Raw genomic sequence first — 19,057 nt, 5'->3', positions numbered from 1 at the left:
TTGCATATTGTGTATTCTGTCTCTTTTATGTTGTTTAATACCATCATAACCTTTAAGGCAACTGAAATTCTGGGGAGGCGTATATACATTGTTAGTTAAAAATGTATTAAAAAAAGAAGCTGCAACCATGTATCAGTACAACACTGATAAACATAGATAGTCCTGCTAAATAGAAAACATCCAGCATGTTGCACATCTAAAAGAAATCAGGAGGAACTGCATTGAAACCACTGCACTGAATGACCAGAGGCCAAGACGTAAGCCTAAATGGACACTGCATTTTGCTTGCAGCCTTAAACACGCTTTTGCTCTAGCTCCTCCACTAGGAGGACATGAATGTATTTTGTATTCGAAAGTGCCTTATGTATCACAGAACCCCAAGTCATGGTCCAAAAGCTAAAGGACGTGTAAACCCAAATAATTAAAATGGACTGTTTAGCTCTTTGTCCAATAGACAACACTGTAAGATTGCAGTACAAAAACCACAGGAGCGCCACAAGGGATGATCCTGTCTTTTCCTGTTCACTCAGTATGCTTGGGCAACTGCAGCTAGTGGTAGATTTGAGGAAATATGTTTTTAAACCCACATTATCCTATTTTGAAACATATGTGAAAAGACCCGAAGGATTAACCGAACAGTTTCTGTCACAGGGTGTTGCTGTTAGATTCTGTCCAAGTTTGATCCATGAACAAAATAAATGCAACCAGAAGTCAGGGGAGAGCCTTTATTCAGCATGAGGTTTACGATGATAACCTTCCATAGTTCTTTCATTGTTCTCTCCAAATGCTTACAACGTAAACACAGTCATTTATACCAGGACACATAGGAGGTGGTCAGTGTTCATAGCCAACCATTACACAGACTATTATAAGTCCTACAAAATACCCTTGTATGGCGTATTCCAACCTATGACCCAAGGGTCTATTCAGAGAGTCCTATGACAGTCACATACACAGTTCCTAACAGGTGGTATGGACAGGGTGTTTGGGACCCATCAGTAATGGGACATCACATTTCCTACCTAGTGTCCTACTAGTCCTACTAGTACTCTCATACATTGTGTCATGCTTAATTCAATTACTTTCATGCTCAATATCTATCAGTGTATAGGGAGTGTTTTAACCAAATGTAATCATTATTGTTTGCTGTGTAACGTTTTGTTTAAGTTTTGGTTTTAGGGTTGTTTGAAAATGTTTTTCCTGCTTTCTGTAACACTCATCTACACCCTGTGTGTCTTTTAACACTAAAACCGCCAAATGCCTATGGGAATTGCCATTTGAGTTTATAATTAAAATAAAACTGCCATTTTGAAAGCTACACCCTCCTCCTTCCATGATACCCTCTACCTTCCTACATATACTTGACGTAAATTACATTGTTCCGTTGTCAGAATTCTAAACTCACAAACGGAAAACTATTTTGAGACTATTTACCTGTTTTTTTTTACCCTGTTTTACAACATAATGGGCCAATGGAGCACGACATTTAGCTTTGGTACCCATGCAGCCTGCTTATGGTCCCCAGTTACTAATCACCTCTCACTGAATGCATGCAATGGATGGATACTCCCAGATGGATGATAGAGTCTTGGTTGGATTTGAATAACTTACAGATGAAATACAAGATTTCCATGACCTTTCAACCATTTAATTAGTCTCTTATTGAAACATAATACAAACAATATAGGCTACAAGATAATTCAACATATATCACAGGATACAGTTTTTCAGTATGAGATTAATTTGCTTGTGTAGGCTAATTTATCAAATGTAAATGTAAAATGTAAGTCTAAATATTATTTTAAGAAACGAAATACCAGACCTTCTTTACCCAACGCCAACTGGCAATTCAACTAAGGTATTACATGTTACTCTTTATCTTAGGAGAAAAAGAGAACACAAAGTTGCATGCATATCCTATCATCTCTCTTTTAATGTTCTCTGCTTTTTTTTTTTAAGATTAAGATTTTATAAATGTATTATGCTAAATATTGATTCACGAAAACAAAATATCAACAATCACCAATTATCAATTCACCAAACGTATAACACCTTAATGTTTTTATTTGGAGAGTTTGGCGGGAAAGAGAAACAAAATCGAATGCACATCCTATCATCTCTCTTTATATTTCTCTGCTTATTTTACTAAAGATTAAGACTCTACAAATGTATTACGCTAAATAATTATTCACAAAACGAAATCCCAATGATCACCAATTATCAGTTAAGCAAATGTATTACATGTATTATGTATTACGGGAAAGTCTATGCCAGGGTTCTGGTGAGGAGAATACGACCGATAGTAGAACCTCGGATTCAGGAGGAACAGTGTGGTTTTCGTCCAGGCCGTGGAACACTGGACCAGCTCTATACCCTCTACAGGGTGATGGAGGGTTCATGGGAGTTTGCCCAACCAATCCACATGTGTTTTGTGGATTTGGAGAAGGCATTCGACTGTGTCCCTCGCGGCATCCTGTGGAGGGTGCTTCGGGAATATGGGGTCCTGGGTCCCTTGCTAAGGGCTGTCAGGTCCCTGTACGACCGAAGCAGGAGCTTGGTCCGCATTGCCGGAAGTAAGTCAGACTTGTTCCCTGTGCATGTTGGAATCCGGCAGGGCTGCCCTTTGTCACCGGTTCTGTTCGTAATTTTTATGGACAGAATTTCTAGGCGCAGCCAGGGGCCGGAGGGTGTCAGGTTTGGGGACCACACGATTTCGTCTCTGCTCTTTGCGGATTATGTTGTCGTGTTGGCCCCTTCAAGCCAGGACCTTCAGCATGCAATTGGACGGTTTGCAGCCGAGTGTGAAGCGGTGGGGATGAAAATCAGTACCTCCAAATCCGAGGCCATGGTCCTCAGTCGGAAAAGGGTGGCTTGCCCACTTCAGGTTGGTGGAGAGTGCCTGCCTCAAGTGGAGGAGTTTAAGTATCTAAGGGTCCTGTTCACGAGTGAGGGAAGGATGGAACGGGAGATTGACAGACGGATCGGTGCAGCTTCTGCAGTAATGCGGTTGATGTATCGGTCTGTCGTGGTGAAGAAAGAGCTGAGCCGCAAGGCGAAGCTCTTGATTTACCGGTCAATCTACGTTCCTACTCTCACCTATGGTCATGAGCTTTGGGTCATGACCGAAAGGACAAGATCCCGGATACAGGCGGCCGAAATGAGCTTTCTCCGCAGGGTGGCTGGGCGATCCCTTAGAGATAGGGTGAGAAGCTCGGTCACCCGGGAGGAGCTCAGAGTAGAGCCGCTGCTCCTCCACATCGAGAGGGGTCAGCTGAGGTGGCTTGGGCATCTGTTTGGGATGCCTCCGGAACGCCTTCCTGGGAAGGTGTTCCGGTCCCGTCCCACCGGGAGGAGACCCCGGGGAAGACCTAGGACACGCTGGAGGGACTATGTCTCCCGGCTGGCCTGGGAACGCCTCGGTGTCCCCCCGGAAGAGCTGGAGGAAGTGTCTGGGGAGAGGGAAGTCTGGGCATCCCTGCTTAGACTGCTGCCCCCGCGACCCGGACCCGGATAAGCGGAAGAAGATGGTATGGTATGGTATGTATTACACGTTGCTGTTTTTCATGAATACAATCAACATATTACTTCTATATCATGTAGGCTACTGTAAATCTTTCTTTGAAATTGTGTACATGTTGTTTACATTCTTTTTCAGTTGTTACATGTACATGTCTACCTCGGCAACCTCTTTGCAGCTATCCCTGCATTTCAGTTGTACATGCCACCTTCAATTTGCACATTTATACATCCCACTTATAACATGCACCATTTTTTGCACTTCTGGTTAGATGCTAACTGTATTTCGTTATATCAGGGATAAAATTGTAGACCTGCACAAGACTGGGATGGGCTACAGGACAATAGGCAAGCAGCTTAGTGAGAAGGCAACAACTGTTGGCGCAATTATTAGAAAATGGAAGAAGTTCAAGATGACAGTCAATCTCCCTCGGTCTGGGGCTCCATGCATGATCTCAGCTCGTGGGGCATCAATGATCATGTGGAAGATGAGGGATCAGCCCAGAAATACACAGCAGGACCTGGTCAATGACCTGAAGAGAGCTGGGACCACAGTCATCAGAACTACACGGCAGGACCTGGTCAATGGCCTGAAGAGAGCTGGGACCACACTACTTGGCCAACAACCTCCTTCCCTCAGTAAGAGCAATAAAGATGGGTCATGGCTGGGTCTTCCAGCATGACAACGACCCGAAACACACAGCCAGGACAACCAAGGAGTGGCTCCGTAATAAGTATCTCAAGGTCCTGGAGTGGCCTAGCTAGTCTCCAGACCTGAACCCATTAGAAAGTCTTTGGACGGAGCTGAAAGTCCATATTGCCCAGCGACAGCCCCGAAACCAGAAGGATCTGGAGAAGGTCTCTATGGAGGAGTGGGCCAAAATCCCTGCTGCAGTGTGTGCAAACCTGGTCAAGAACTATAGGAAACGTATGATCTCTGTAATTGCAAACAAAGGTTTCTGTACCAAATATTAAGTTCTGCTTTTCTGATGTATCAAATACTTATGTCATTCAATAAATCATACAATGTGATTTTCTGGATTTTGGTTTTTGGTCACAGTTGATAAGTATCTATGATAAAAATTAATTACATGCTTTGTAAGTGGGAAAACCTGCAAAATCGCCAGTGTATCAAATACTTGTTCTCCCCACTGTATGTATGAATTGCCTTACATTAGCTAACGTCTTTGTGGCATAGTTTTCTGGCCATAACAACAAAATACAAAATGTATTAGTCCATCTTACCAGTTATTTTATATATAGGGTCCCTTAAACCTACCGATGCGTTCCAGTTTCAGTGAAGAAAAGATTTGAATCCTAGGAAGGAAGCTTAATAGGAATCAATTAAATTAATGAACAAAAACCAAACAAAATCACAGATGCAAGATGTTAACAAAAATATAAAGAATCATTAGGGAATATTATTTCATGTATGTATATTATTATAATTTATACTTGTTTAGAATAGTTTGCATGTCCACATGCTCCGGGAGTAGACAAGTAGGCTTACTGTACGGAGTCTGTTGACTATCAGGCCCGCAGGCAAGAAAACCCTTTCAGCCTGTACAGATGCTGTCCGATTTTGCTAACCGTGGTAATTCCCTGTACTTGGCTGTTAGTAAGATTTGTTTTGTTTATAAGAAATAACCTGTCATTACTGCCGCCAAGTGAGTGAAACTTTCGAAAATTCGATTCACCTGTCAATAAATGCCATCCTTGTCGAGATGTCGACAATTCGACTGTTTGTTCTCACCCCTAAAACCTATTTGGTATTTTTAAATCTTTTATGAGACAAGACAGCGTTCTCGTCTCATAAAACCATTCACTGACCCTGGACAGCTAACAACAGAACAGCCTAAATTTGCTTTGCTGCACGCCTTTAAGTCACTCTTGTCCAATCAAGTTGACTGTGTTTTCACGTCAACTTTTGATGTCGCCTCAGCTCGCTTGGAACCTCAAACAGAGCAGGAACTAAAAAAAATGTATCTGGTACCAGGTACTATCCAAACTTTGGGCCAGTGGAAAAGCAAAAAAGTCGAGGCATGTAGAGCTGAGTTGAGCTGGTACCATGCACTGGAAAAGCTCCCAAAGTGAGTAGAGGTGAGACGAGTAGAGTTGAACTGGTACCATGCAGTGGAAAAGCCCCAAAAGCATGCAGCAAAGCAAAACAAGCTATTCTGCTGTTAGCTGTCCAGTGTCAGAGAATGGTTTTTTGAGATGAGAACAGCACAGCCTTGCAGATCTGTCCCAGGAGTCCTTACATTGAAATGGGCTAATTGAAGTGCGTAGGATCAGACTCGCAATTTAAGCTTTCCTACTTCAAAATATGCAAGTGTGAACACTTGCTAAACACTTGCTTAGCCCTGGGCTTAGGATGCTCTAAGCCCTAGGCTAAGGTGCCATGTGAACCCTTTAAATAAATCTTAGATGTTCCTACATTACGTCCTGTTTGGATAAAAGCTCTGATTTACCTGAGCTGCACTGGAAACAGCACAACCGAGGGAGAGAAAAGCAATGAAACTACTTCAGTAAACTGATGAGAACGAACTTTGTGAAATACATCTAGCATTAATGAAAATATTAACGCAGGGGCGTGATTGGGAGGAACGGCCCCCTGATCTGAACCCGAGCGGTGTTCAGTTATTGGGCTTCTGTGCTGGTCACAGTTTGTCCATGTTCAAGCATAAGGGTGTCCATCAGAACACGTGGCACCAGGACACCCTAGGCCGTAGGTCGATGATTGACTTTGTTGTCATTTCATCTGACCTGCGGCCGTAAGTCTTGGACACTCGGGTGAAGAGAGGGGCGGACAGACTCGGCAGGCCCAAGCGTACTGTAAGGGTCTGCTGGGAACGTCTGGCCGAGTCTCCTGTCAGAGAGATCTTTAATTCCCACCTCCGGCAGAGCTTCGACTGGATCCCGAGGGAGGCTGGAGATATTGAGTCTGAGTAGACCATGTTCTCCACCGCCATTGTCGAAGCGGCCACTCGGAGCTGTGGTCGTAAGGTCTCCGGTGCCTGTCGAGGCGGCAATCCCCAAACCCGGTGGTGAACACCGGAAGTTAGGGATGCCGTCAAGCAGAAGAAGGAGTCCTATCAGGCCTGGTTAGGTTGTGGGACTCCTGAGGCAGCTGACGGGTACCGGCAGGCCAAGCGGACTGCAGCCCGGGTGGTTGTGGAGGCAAAAACTCGGCCCCGGGAGGAGTTTGGTGAGGCCATGGAGAAGGACTATCAGCTGGCCTCGAAGAGATTCTGGCAAACCGTCCGGCGCCTCAGGAGAGAGAAACAGTGCCCTACCAAAGCTGTTTACAGTAGAGGTGGGCAGCTGTTGACCTCAACTGGGGATGTCGTCGGGCGGTGGAAGGAATACTTTGAGGATCTCCTCAATCCCGCCGTCACGTCTTCCATTGAGGAAGCAGAGGATGAGGGCTCAGAGGTGGACTCGTCCATCACCCGGGCTGAAGTCACAGAGGTAGTCAAGAAACTCCTCGGTGGCAAGGCACCGGGGATGGATGAGATCCGCCCTGAGTACCTCAAGTCTCTGGATGTTGTGGGGCTGTCTTGGTTGACACGCCTGTGCAACATCGCGTGGCGGTCGGGGACAGTGCCTCTGGGATGGCAGACTGGTGGTCCCTCTTTTTAAGAAGGGGGACCGGAGGGTGTGTTCCAACTATAGGGGGATCACACTTCTCAGCCTCCCCGGGAAAGTCTATGCCAGGGTTCTGGAGAGGAGAATACGGCCGATAGTAGAACCTCGAATTCAGGAGGAACAGTGTGGTTTTCGTCCGGGCCGTGGAACACTGGACCAGCTCTATACCCTCTACGGGGTGTTGGAGGGTTCATGGGAGTTTGCCCAACCAATCCACATGTGTTTGCCCAACCAATCCACGGCATCCTGTGGAGAGTGCTTCGGGAATATGGGGTCCTGGGTCCTTTGCTAAAGGCTGTCAGGTCCCTATACGACCGAAGCAGGAGCTTGGTCCGCATTGCCGGCAGTAAGTCAGACTTGTTCCCAGTGCATGTTGGACTCCGGCAGGGCTGCCCTTTGTCGCCGGTTCTGTTCGTTATTTTTATGGACAGAATTTCTAGGCGTAGCCAGGGGCTGGAGGGTGTCAGGTTTGGGGACCACACAATTTCGGTTTGCAGCCGAGTGTGAAGCAGTGGGGTTGAGAATCAGTACCTCCAAATCCGAGGACATGGTCCTCAATCGTAGAAGGGTGGCTTGCCCACTTCAGGTTGGTGGAGAATGCCTGCCTCAAGTGGAGGAGTTTAAGTATCTAGGGGTCTTGTTCAAGAGTGAGGGAAGGATGGAACGGGAGATTGACAAACGGATCGGTGCAGCTTCTGCAGTAATGCGGTCGATGTATCGGTCTGTCGTGGTGAAGAAAGAGCTGAGCCACAAGGCGAAGCTCTTGATTTACCGGTCAATCTACGTTCCTACTCTCACCTATGGTCATGGGCTTTGGGTCATGACCGGAAGGACAAGATCCTGGATACAGGCAGCCGAAATGAGGCCTGGGAACGCCTCGGTGTCCCCCCGGAAGAGCTGGAGGAAGTGTCTAGGGAGAAGGATGTCTGGGCATCTCTGCTTAGACTGCTGCCCCCGGAGGAGTCCCCAGGTACCAGAAAGGGGCAGCTGACCGTGCAGGTGGGAGATGTTGCGGCGGTACAAGGGACCTGCTGTGAATATGAATGACATCTCCAGCACAACCAATATTGCTGCTAAGCTGCAGTACTGTAGCCTTTTTTTTTTTTTACTGCTGCTATGTACAGTTATATATATATATGATTGCATTATCCTCTTAATATATGTATAGCTCTGTGTGAATGTTCTTAATTCTGACTAGTTGTAGTGTTATGCCACCATTCATAAGCTTATATCACTGATGTATCTGATATAAACTATTGATTGCTGCTAGGTCATACTTATGTATATTATTGCCATTCTAGCCCTTGTTTATTTTGTATTGTATTATGTTTATTTTGTACTTTCAAAGTCAAATAATGTACTTCTACTATCTGTTGCTGGACATGTTTTCTTGCACTATTTGATTTGGTAACATTTTAATTTCAATTCATTTGCACATGTTTATTTTGTATGCTTGCTGTATAATGTTTTTTTGTATGCATCTTGCACTATTTGAAATAAATTGTTTAGATTTTATTCAGTTAATTGTCATTTGTGATATGACCAAAATTATTATAAAGGATTATTATAAATAAAAACCTAATATTGGGGCGTGAGGCTTCCCGCTGGGTTTATTGCATAAAAGTGGCTAGCTGCCGTCAGGCCACTGGTGAGCCGCTGATCAGGGTATTGTTAGAAGGCATTGTCATGAAAGCGGCCCACCGGTGAAAAAAAAGGCGTCTGCCGCCGGTGGCCCGCTTGCTGAACGCTTTGCAGAAACGCTCGACAGCCGCAGCGACAAAACGCTGGTGGGCCACTGGCGTGTTGCTTGCTGGGGAGGCACTCCTGCCGATTGACCCGGAGTAGCGCCTCACAGCTAGTCTTAGGTAAAACATAATCATAGTTAATTTGGCTACTCAATAGTTAAGGAAAAGACCAATTAGGGCATGTTTACAGGTTTGGTTATGAAGGTAATTTAAAATAAGTTAAATAGGGCACTGCTATTAGTGGATTTTACACTGCTGCCTTGTGATTAATGGGTGTTTGGTGCTGTGGATATAACCTAACTACTTCGTCTGGCGTAGGTCAAGGTACAACCGTGATTGGTCAAGCAAAAAGTTTAGCTGTAAAATTCAACATTGAAGCGAATAAAATAAGTGCTGTAAAAAACGAAAGTTCTCGTTTGATGTACAAGGTACAATAGACAAGAAGGGAATTCAAATTATTTTAAACCGTTTTTTTGTTTTGTTTATTCGTTTCGCTCCTGATGTGTAAAGGCCTTTACACTTCAACTCCCCTTACACACAGCACCCTGACATCAGCATCTTGTCAAGAGGATGTTTTACCTGATATACCAGAAACCCATCCAAGTCAATTGTTTTCCTGTCATTATTTCCATTCACAAGACAGAATGAACAGGTTGACAATTCTTTAGCTTGGATGCTGCCATTGGACATGATACTTGATGGGCAGTGTAACTAGCTACTGATTGAGTTTGAAGAATTGATTTAGAAAGAAGTGTTCCTCTCGAAGACTACGTCAATGCCCGACACTGATGGCTGTTATGTAGCAGTTATCTTTTAAAGACCAAACATATTTGGACAAATTAATTTGTCTTTATTCAAGTATTTTAATCTTATAATCTATTTGATGCATTTCTTTGGAGGTTTTAATTACAATGATTCTATTGTGCTTTTTCACCTACTTTAATACAGCGCACGTATTACTGTACATCCTTATGAATAAGGACATTCTATATTATTCAAATGTAAGTGTTTTACCCCTGACTTAAAGGGGAATTCATTCATATAGTTGTAAATAAAGCCCTTTTTACATCAGCAGTTGTCACAAAGTGCTTCTACAAATACCCAAATGCTAAAGAGCAAGCAACAACAGTTGATGCACAGTGACTAACGCAGTGTTTCCTGGAACTACTTTTCAAGGAACTGAAAGGTTTCTTAAGACCAATGTTCTGTGCATTTCCACTGTAGTCTAAAGACCTGCAAAGGTTAGGCATGAACCAGAAAACGATGTTTCTCTCGATTTCGCTGTTAACAAAAACACACTAAACGACATCTCCTCCGAAACCGCTGAACAGATTTGGTTGACAATCTGTGTAAAGGACCACTGGACCATTGTCTTTAAAAGTTATGTAAGAAAAGTAGCTCTCTCAAACAATATGGCCTCCATTTTACTTTTGTGAAAAACTCGTTAACGACATCTCTTTGGAAACCGTGGAACGGATGTGCTGGTCCCAGATTCCATCTCAATGAACGGTGTGTTCATTGAGATGGAATCTGGGACCAGTATCTTCAATATAAATTTTTTGAATTTTGATATCTCAAACAATGCGCACGTAATAGGCTAATTACTTTTACATGGGTGTGGCACTTTGTCAGGCTATATATCCCGTCAGGAATATCCGAGACTTACACCCTTTAACATAGCACTAAACATCAGGTCCATGGATGGAGCTGTGCGGTATCAACCAAATAGACCTCAAGGGGGCGGTACAACGACACTGACAACTTTGAGCATTTATGAATTGTAAAATACACACTCCAAAGGACATCTCTTCTGAGACCACTGAACGGAACGCCATCTGCTGAGAAGGACCCTGGGACCAGTATCTTCAATTTAATTATTTGGAATTTTGACCGCAATAAGTGAATTAAGTAAAATCACCTAAACACCATCTACTCTGATATTACTGAACGGATTGGCATGTTGTTTGCTTGTGAAGGTTCTTTGGAAAAGGATATTTAAATGTTAAAATGTATATCTCAAACAATATGGCAGCATTCATTCCCCAACGTTTTGTGTTATTTTCTTTCTCTATTTTGGAATATTTGAAGGAACTCTTATTTTGAAGGAAGAGCTGATGTAATGATTGTGTGAATCTGCTAGAATGTTGAGTTGGAGTTGGTGATTCTATCAGCAGTTACGGAGGGCTATTTTTGAAGCTATGGGAGGAGCCATGGCAGTGCCTGTCAGTCAATGCGGAATGGGTGGGGTGTAGAGAGCATGGCAGCATTCAGTCCTCAATGTTATCTTTTTGTTTATATTGGACTATTATTTTGAAGGAACTCTTATTTTAGGAAGAGCAAATGTTAATTGTTTGTAAATCTCCTTGAACAGTAAGTTGGTCTTGGCAGTTGAAATTGATGCTGCCATAAGCTAGATTCCAGTGCAAACCATTTTAAGGTTTAGGCTATGGATGATAAATGTCTGTGTAAATTCTAACCCTATTGAAATTATTATTAAAAATAAGTCAATTTTATCATTTTATTTTTCCCTTGTAAAGAAGACCTTTATTTTAATATTCGTTACATTTTTTGTAAAAAAATAATATATATATATAGTCTAGAGTATGTGTCCAGTGAGGTTAGTTTCTCGTTAAATGTTACACAAATCATATATTATTATACACATAGATATATGTTCTAGCAGATCTTTTTTCCTTCCCCCATGGGGCCCGGCCGGGCTCAGCCCGAACGGGCGACGTGGGGCCGCCCTCCCGTGGGCTCACCACCCACAGGAGGGACCATAAGGGGCCGGTGCGAAGAGGATCGGGCGGCAGTCGAAGGCAGGGGCCTAGACAACCCGATCTCTGGACACGGAAACTAGCTCTAGGGACGTGGAATGTCACCTCGCTGGCGGGGAAGGAGCCTGAGCTAGTGCGTGAGGTTGAGAGGTTCCGATTAGAGGTAGTCGGGATCACCTCTACGCACGGCTTGGGCTCTGGAACCACACTCCTTGAGAGAGGATGGACTCTTCACCACTCTGGAGTTGCCCATGGTGAGAGGCGGCGGGCTGGTGTGGGTTTGCTTATAGCTCCCCAGCTCTGCCGCCATGTGTTGGAGTTTACCCCGGTGAACGAGAGGGTCGTTTCCCTGCGCCTACGGGTCAGGGATAGGTCTCTCACTGTTGTTTGTGCCTACGGGCCGAACGGCAGTGCAGAGTACCCGACCTTCTTGGAGTCTCTGGGAGGGGTGCTGGAAAGTGCTCCGACTGGGGACTCTATTGTTCTACTGGGGGACTTCAACGCCCACGTGGGCAACGACAGTGACACCTGGAGGGGCGTGATTGGGAGGAACGGCCCCCCTGATCTGAACCCGAGTGGTGTTCAGTTATTGGACTTCTGTGCTAGTCACAGTTTGTCCATAACGAACACCATGTTCAAGCATAAGGGTGTCCATCAGTGCACGTGGCACCAGGACACCCTAGGCCGCAGGTCGATGATCGACTTTGTTGTCGTCTCATCTGACCTGCGGCCGTATGTCTTGGACACTCGGGTGAAGAGAGGGGCGGAGCTGTCAACTGATCACCACCTGGTGGTGAGTTGGATCCGATGGCGGGGGAGAAAGCTGGACAGACTCGGCAGGCCCAAGCGTACTGTAAGGGTCTGCTGGGAACGTCTGGCCGAGTCTCCTGTCAGAGAGATCTTTAACTCCCACCTCCGGCAGAGCTTCGACTGGATCCCGAGGGAGGTTGGAGATATTGAGTCCGAGTGGACCATGTTCTCCACCGCCATTGTCGAAGCGGCCGCTCGGAGCTGTGGCCGTAAGGTCTCCGGTGCCTGTCGAGGCGGCAATCCCCGAACCCGGTGGTGGACACCGGAAGTAAGGGATGCCGTCAAGCTGAAGAAGGAGTCCTATCAGGCCTGGTTGGCTTGTGGGACTCCTGACGCAGCTGACGGGTACCGACAGGCCAAGCGGGCTGCAGCCCGGGTGGTTGTGGAGGCAAAAACTCGGGCCTGGGAGGAGTTCGGTGAGGCCATGGAGAAGGACTATCGGCTGGCCTCGAAGAGATTCTGGCAAACCATCCGGCGCCTCAGGAGAGGGAAACAGTGCCCTACCAACGCTGTTTACAGTAGAGGTGGGCAGCTGTTGACCTCAACTGAGGATGTCGTCGGGCGGTGGAAGGAATACTTCGAGGATCTCCTCAATCCCGCCGTCACGTCTTCCATTGAGGAAGCAGAGGATGAGGGCTCAGAGGTGGACTCGTCCATCACCCGGGCTGAAGTCACCGAGGTGGTTAAGAAACTCCTCGGTGGCAAGGCACCGGGGGTGGATGAGATCCGCCCTGAGTACCTCAAGTCTCTGGATGTTGTGGGGCTGTCTTGGCTGACACGCCTGTGCAACATCGCGTGGCAGTCGGGGACAGTGCCTCTGGGATGGCAGACCGGGGTGGTGGTCCCTCTTTATAAGAAGGGGGACCGGAGGGTGTGTTCCAACTATAGGGGGATCACACTTCTCAGCCTCCCCGGGAAAGTCTATGCCAGGGTTCTGGAGAGGAGAATACGGCCGATAGTAGAACCTCGGATTCAGGAGGAACAGTGTGGTTTTCGTCCAGGCCGCGGAACACTGGACCAGCTCTATACCCTCTACAGGGTGATGGAGGGTTCATGGGAGTTTGCCCAACCAGTCCACATGTGTTTTGTGGATTTGGAGAAGGCATTCGACTGTGTCCCTCGTGGCATCCTGTGGAGGGTGCTTCGGGAATATGGGGTCCTGGGTCCTTTGCTAAGGGCTGTCAGGTCCCAGTACGACCGAAGCAGGAGCTTGGTCCGCATTGCCGGCAGTAAGTCAGACTTGTTCCCTGTGCATGTTGGACTCCGGCAGGGCTGCCCTTTGTCACCGGTTCTGTTCGTAATTTTTATGGACAGAATTTCTAGGCGCAGCCAGGGGCCGGAGGGTGTCAGGTTTGGGGACCACACGATTTCGTCTCTGCTCTTTGCGGATGATGTTGTCGTGTTGGCCCCTTCAAGCCAGGACCTTCAGCATGCACTTGGACGGTTTGCAGCCGAGTGTGAAGCGGTGGGGATGAAAATCAGTACCTCCAAATCCGAGGCCATGGTCCTCAGTCGGAAAAGGGTGGCTTGCCCACTTCAGGTTGGTGGAGAGTGCCTGCCTCAAGTGGAGGAGTTTAAGTATCTAGGGGTCCTGTTCACGAGTGAGGGAAGGATGGAACGGGAGATTGACAGACGGATCGGTGCAGCTTCTGCAGTAATGCGGTCGATGTATCGGTCTGTCGTGGTGAAGAAAGAGCTGAGCCGCAAGGCGAAGCTCTCGATTTACCGGTCAATCTACGTTCCTACTCTCACCTATGGTCATGAGCTTTGGGTCATGACCGAAAGGACAAGATCCCGGATACAGGCGGCCGAAATGAGCTTTCTCCGCAGGGTGGCTGGGCGATCCCTTAGAGATAGGGTGAGAAGCTCGGTCACCCGGGAGGAGCTCAGAGTAGAGCCGCTGCTCCTCCACATCGAGAGGGGTCAGCTGAGGTGGCTTGGGCATCTGTTTCGGATGCCTCCGGAACGCCTTCCTGGGAAGGTGTTCCGGTCCCGTCCCACCGGGAAGAGACCCCGGGGAAGACCTAGGACACGCTGGAGGGACTATGTCTCCCGGCTGGCCTGGGAACGCCTCGGTGTCCCCCCGGAAGAGCTGGAGGAAATGTCTGGGGAGAGGGAAGTCTGGGCATCCCTGCTTAGACTGCTGCCCCCGCGACCCGGCCCCGGATTAAGCGGAAGATGATGCGATGCGATGCGATGCGATCTTTTTTCTAATTTTTCTTGGTAAGACTTTACTTTTGCAGCTGGTCAGGTTTTATGTGACTTGTTCATTTGTCAATTAATAATCAATGACCTTGTCACGTCCAATCCCAACGACAGCTTAAATTGTTCGTTAGGTCACACCTGCTCCCTTTCGAAAGGTGGTAGTATTTCGGAAGATTACGAACTTTCCAAGAGTACACAACACTGTGTATTCAAATCGTAAGTAGGCCTGTTGGATTTGTGGGTACGTTTCAAATAAAGCTAGGTATTGTAATGGGGATATTAGCCTATTCTGTAAATTGTTGTTGTATATTTTGGAAACGTTAATAGATATAATAGGCCTAATTGTTGCAACATTTCCTGTCAAAAGTGATCTAATGTAGCGTGTACACTGGAAATGGAAACTGTTAAACAAGCTATTGGAAAAAAAAAATGTAAATGGTATTTTACGAAGACGGGCATTTCACTAGGGACTTGTCCCCTCCACATTTGGAAATTGCATTATTGTCCCCCTCTTCCACTTTTTATTGGGAAAATATTAGGACAACGTGCTTCAGCACCTGGCACTAATTTCAGAGAGGCAGGCATGCCAAGGCAACAAAAGAATACTCAGAGCCAGAGGGTATCAAACTCTGACATATCGCCTCTTTGTTTCATAATCGTTTCTGGTACTTGTGTGTGCAGCTAGACTTATTTGCAACAGAAGCTGCTTGCGCGTGAGTTTTCCTGAAGCAAAGCATTATATCGCATAGTAAGGTGAGTTTGATTGAGCTAGTTAGCAACCTTATTTCTCACAACATTGTGCAGGTAAAGCATACATTGCCCGCTCTCTCATTGATATAGCGAGCTAGTTCTTGTTTCAAACAAGGTTGATGGCAGATAATGACCAAATATCTTACAGCTGTTTTTTATGCGTTATTGTAGCTAGCAAAAATTCTGTAGCTATCTACCAGATTCTTTAAAATGAAAACATTTTGTCAAGCTGTAGTAACGTTCTATATGTTTCACTGCCATGGTAATTCAGCCTAAATGACTTGTTGAACTATGTCTCAGCAGAAAATTCAATTGTGTACATTTTGAGAATTCAGGAGCTTTACAAAAAAAATTTACCCTCGCTTAAAAAAACAAAAGTTCCAACCCTGTATTTTACTAACTTAAATGTCAAAGTTGCTTGGCTAGTTTTTAAAATAGATAAAAAAGTATCTTTGCAATAGTGTTTTCCATTTTCAGTGTGTACATTTGCTAGGTGAATTCTGAAAGACACTAAGGGAAGTTTTTACAACACCTCATCCTTAAATGATTGTAACCTCCTTGTTTGGTACAAGAAAATAGCTTTAAGCTGTTTTTGATATAATTAAGTGATGTTCTAGTACCACATTAGCAATTTGGCATGATCACTCAAGGATAAGGAGTTGGAGTAATGGTTATAGGAAATAAGGCCTGTGTAGATTTAATCAAAAATACTTAAATAGTAATGATTTTACATCATTGATATACCGACTATATTGTGATCAGTTGAATACCACTGTATATACCACATTAGCAATGTTGGTGAACATTTGTAAATTATTCCAAACTTTTGGCCCAGTATATAATTTTATTCTCCTGTTAGATTTCAGATCAATTCCATGGCTAAAATAAAGGTTTCCATAAAATGTATTTCAAATTGACAAAAAATATTATTTGTTTTATGGATGCCACGCCAACCTGGATTCATGCTGAGTTTTTTGTGCGTGTCTGTGCGTGTGTTCAAGTGACTCTATAGGTAGATTGAAATTTGTAATTGTGAAGTTCTGTTTGTTTCCCAATTGAGCCAAATGTTGGTGTCCTACCCAAATTTCTCCAGGAAAATGTACCTCTACTTATTGTAAATCACTCTGGATAAAAGCATTTGCTAATGACTAAAATGTATACTGTACATATATTTTATATTAATGCATTTGATTTGTCTGTAAACACAATATTTTTATTTACAATCTTCAAAGTGGAGTAAAACAAATGGAAATGGATTCCTTTATTAGAAACTTGCTAAATTAGCAATAAAAATGATTTGACATAACTACTCAATTCTGGTAATGGTGTGATTGTTATTAATTTTCACATTTTTTACCTACATTATCTAGCCCGGATAGTTTTAATATTTCTTTTAACTTAACCTTTCAAATAGTAATTTCCATTTTCAATGTGTAGCTTAGAAACATTTAGCTTTTCACTATACAAGATGTTCTGTGAGTGTGACATTCATCAACTATCTACTTTTATTACACTGATGCTGAGAATTTTTTGTTGTACTAATCTAAGCTATTCCACAATCAAAGTCAATTTACAATGTGTGTCATTCGGGTTTCAAAAGGATGTCAATCCTATTATGTTTGTTCCTGTTAACTAATATAATTCTTCTGGCAAAAAACTGTCCTTTTTGCAAATTCCTCTGAGTTAAAATGGTGTAAAGGTACCCAAATTAATATAGTAAAGCATCGAGAAACACAACTTCTGGTGCAGTGGACATGCCAATCAGCCTTATGGAGGCACAAGCCTTATGGGGGCAAAAACACTACTCATATGGCAGCAAATGACCAATCTTGATGTAGTTTGACATTTGGTATCTATGTATGAAGATCTTCAAGTGTTGTAAAAAAACTACATGGACAGGAAAAAACATTGGGTTAATATTTGTACACATTTTGTCTTTGCAGAGCAAATTGTTTGTCTTTTACCCTACATACAATATTGCCTCATTTTCATGCTAACCAAATACTGAAACCCACTAAATGCTCCTTGCAGCTTTAATTGAAGTTGGAAATGTAAAGACAATTGCTTAGTTACAGTAACATATACATTCCAAGGGGCTTGAAAGTTTCCTTTTGTCATTAGTTGGTCCCCTTAATTGCTGCTTGCAGCTATATTTATTATTATTATTATTCTGGCAAAAAAGGGTGTTTTTTGCAAATTCCCTTGAGATAAAATGGCTTAAAGGAGCCCACATTTTTATGTTAGTAAAGGGCCAAGGGCTGCAACTTCTGGTGCAGTGACATGCATTTTGGCCTCATGGTGGCGCTGTCACAAGCCTCCAAAGTTGCTCTTTTTGCAAGGTCACCATGCCCACCCCTTGTGACCTAGAGTCTTGAAAATTGGCTCTTCATAACAACATTTTTTGCAAATGGTACCAATAAAGTCTGCCATTTTTGATTTTTTTAAAAACATATAAAATGTACTCCTCTGGCACCAAATGGCCGATCTTCACGTATTTTGATATTTGGCATTGAGGGACCATGGTCTTCAAAAGTTATATCAGCCAGACCATCATGTCAAAAAACATGGATGCTATTGACCAATGAACATGTGATGGGGTGTGATTTGCACATATATAGACATCTCCTACAGGGATAATTGTATAATAATGCTAGTTTTATGTATGTACGTATGTTGACAAGGACTATACGAAAAAATTATTGCAAGGATTTTTTTATTAAACACACAGTGGTGCTATTGAGGTTTTTCACATAAGCAAGGTCACCATGCTCACCCCATTTGAGATACAGTTATGAGAGGAGGTAGATAAGTCCATCTCCTCATGAGTAACATATTTGCAATTGGGACTCATTAACTTTGCTTTAATTGTTTGAAGGCCATTTAGAATTTGTGAAAAATGTTTCAAACACTACTTCTATTGCAGAAAATGACCGATGTTGAATGTGATTACATTTGGTACACATGATCTGGGTTGTGAGTTTAGTTTATATGAAAGATGATTCCATTTGGCCACATGGGGATACTAGTGAAAAGTAAAAACCATACAGCTATGGACATGAGTTGGATTTGTGTCCTATTGGAAAAACTGCAATCTGGCTACTAATAGCTTAATGCTGAAACCCACTAAATGCTGCTTGCAGCTTTAATTGAAATTGTTTTTGTGACTGTAACATGAATAATAAAGTACTTTTTCCTTACGATATGGGAAGAAATGTTTATGCATTAATAAATGATTGTTGATTGTTTTGCATCCAATCAATATTACATTAATGTTGATTAATGTAATGTACTGTTTAAAATGTATTCTTGTTGAGACTTACTCTCAGAAGTAGGTATTGTGGTAGACATTTTCTTATTCTATAGTACATTAATATCATATTGCTTATTCTAAGTATAATCCAGTCATTTAGTAAGGCTACTATGTGTTTCAACTCTGCTCAGCTACAACAGATAGCTATAGTTTTGTTTGAACTTCTCAAGGGCTGTAAATATCTTATCTTTCTAAGCCCAAGTCCGCAGAGAAGCTGGTGAGACATGTAGACTAACCATGCATAGGAGGGGGACACAGTGGGCTCTATTGAATGTACACTCACCTAAAGGATTATT

The 19,057-nt window shown here is 44.0% G+C and overlaps 1 protein-coding gene across 3 annotated transcripts in view; it reads right to left on the bottom strand.

The window, feature by feature from the left end:
- Positions 1-19,057, bottom strand: part of LOC105029316 (cytokine-dependent hematopoietic cell linker) — a 63,662-nt gene that overhangs the window by 7,461 nt on the left and 37,144 nt on the right. The window lies entirely within an intron of this gene.

This window comes from Esox lucius, chromosome 4 (genome assembly GCF_011004845.1).
Source record: "Esox lucius isolate fEsoLuc1 chromosome 4, fEsoLuc1.pri, whole genome shotgun sequence".
Classification (NCBI taxonomy): Eukaryota; Metazoa; Chordata; class Actinopteri; order Esociformes; family Esocidae; genus Esox; species Esox lucius.
The sequence above is the reverse complement of the archived record's forward strand: the minus strand, read 5'-3'. Positions and strand labels throughout refer to the sequence as shown.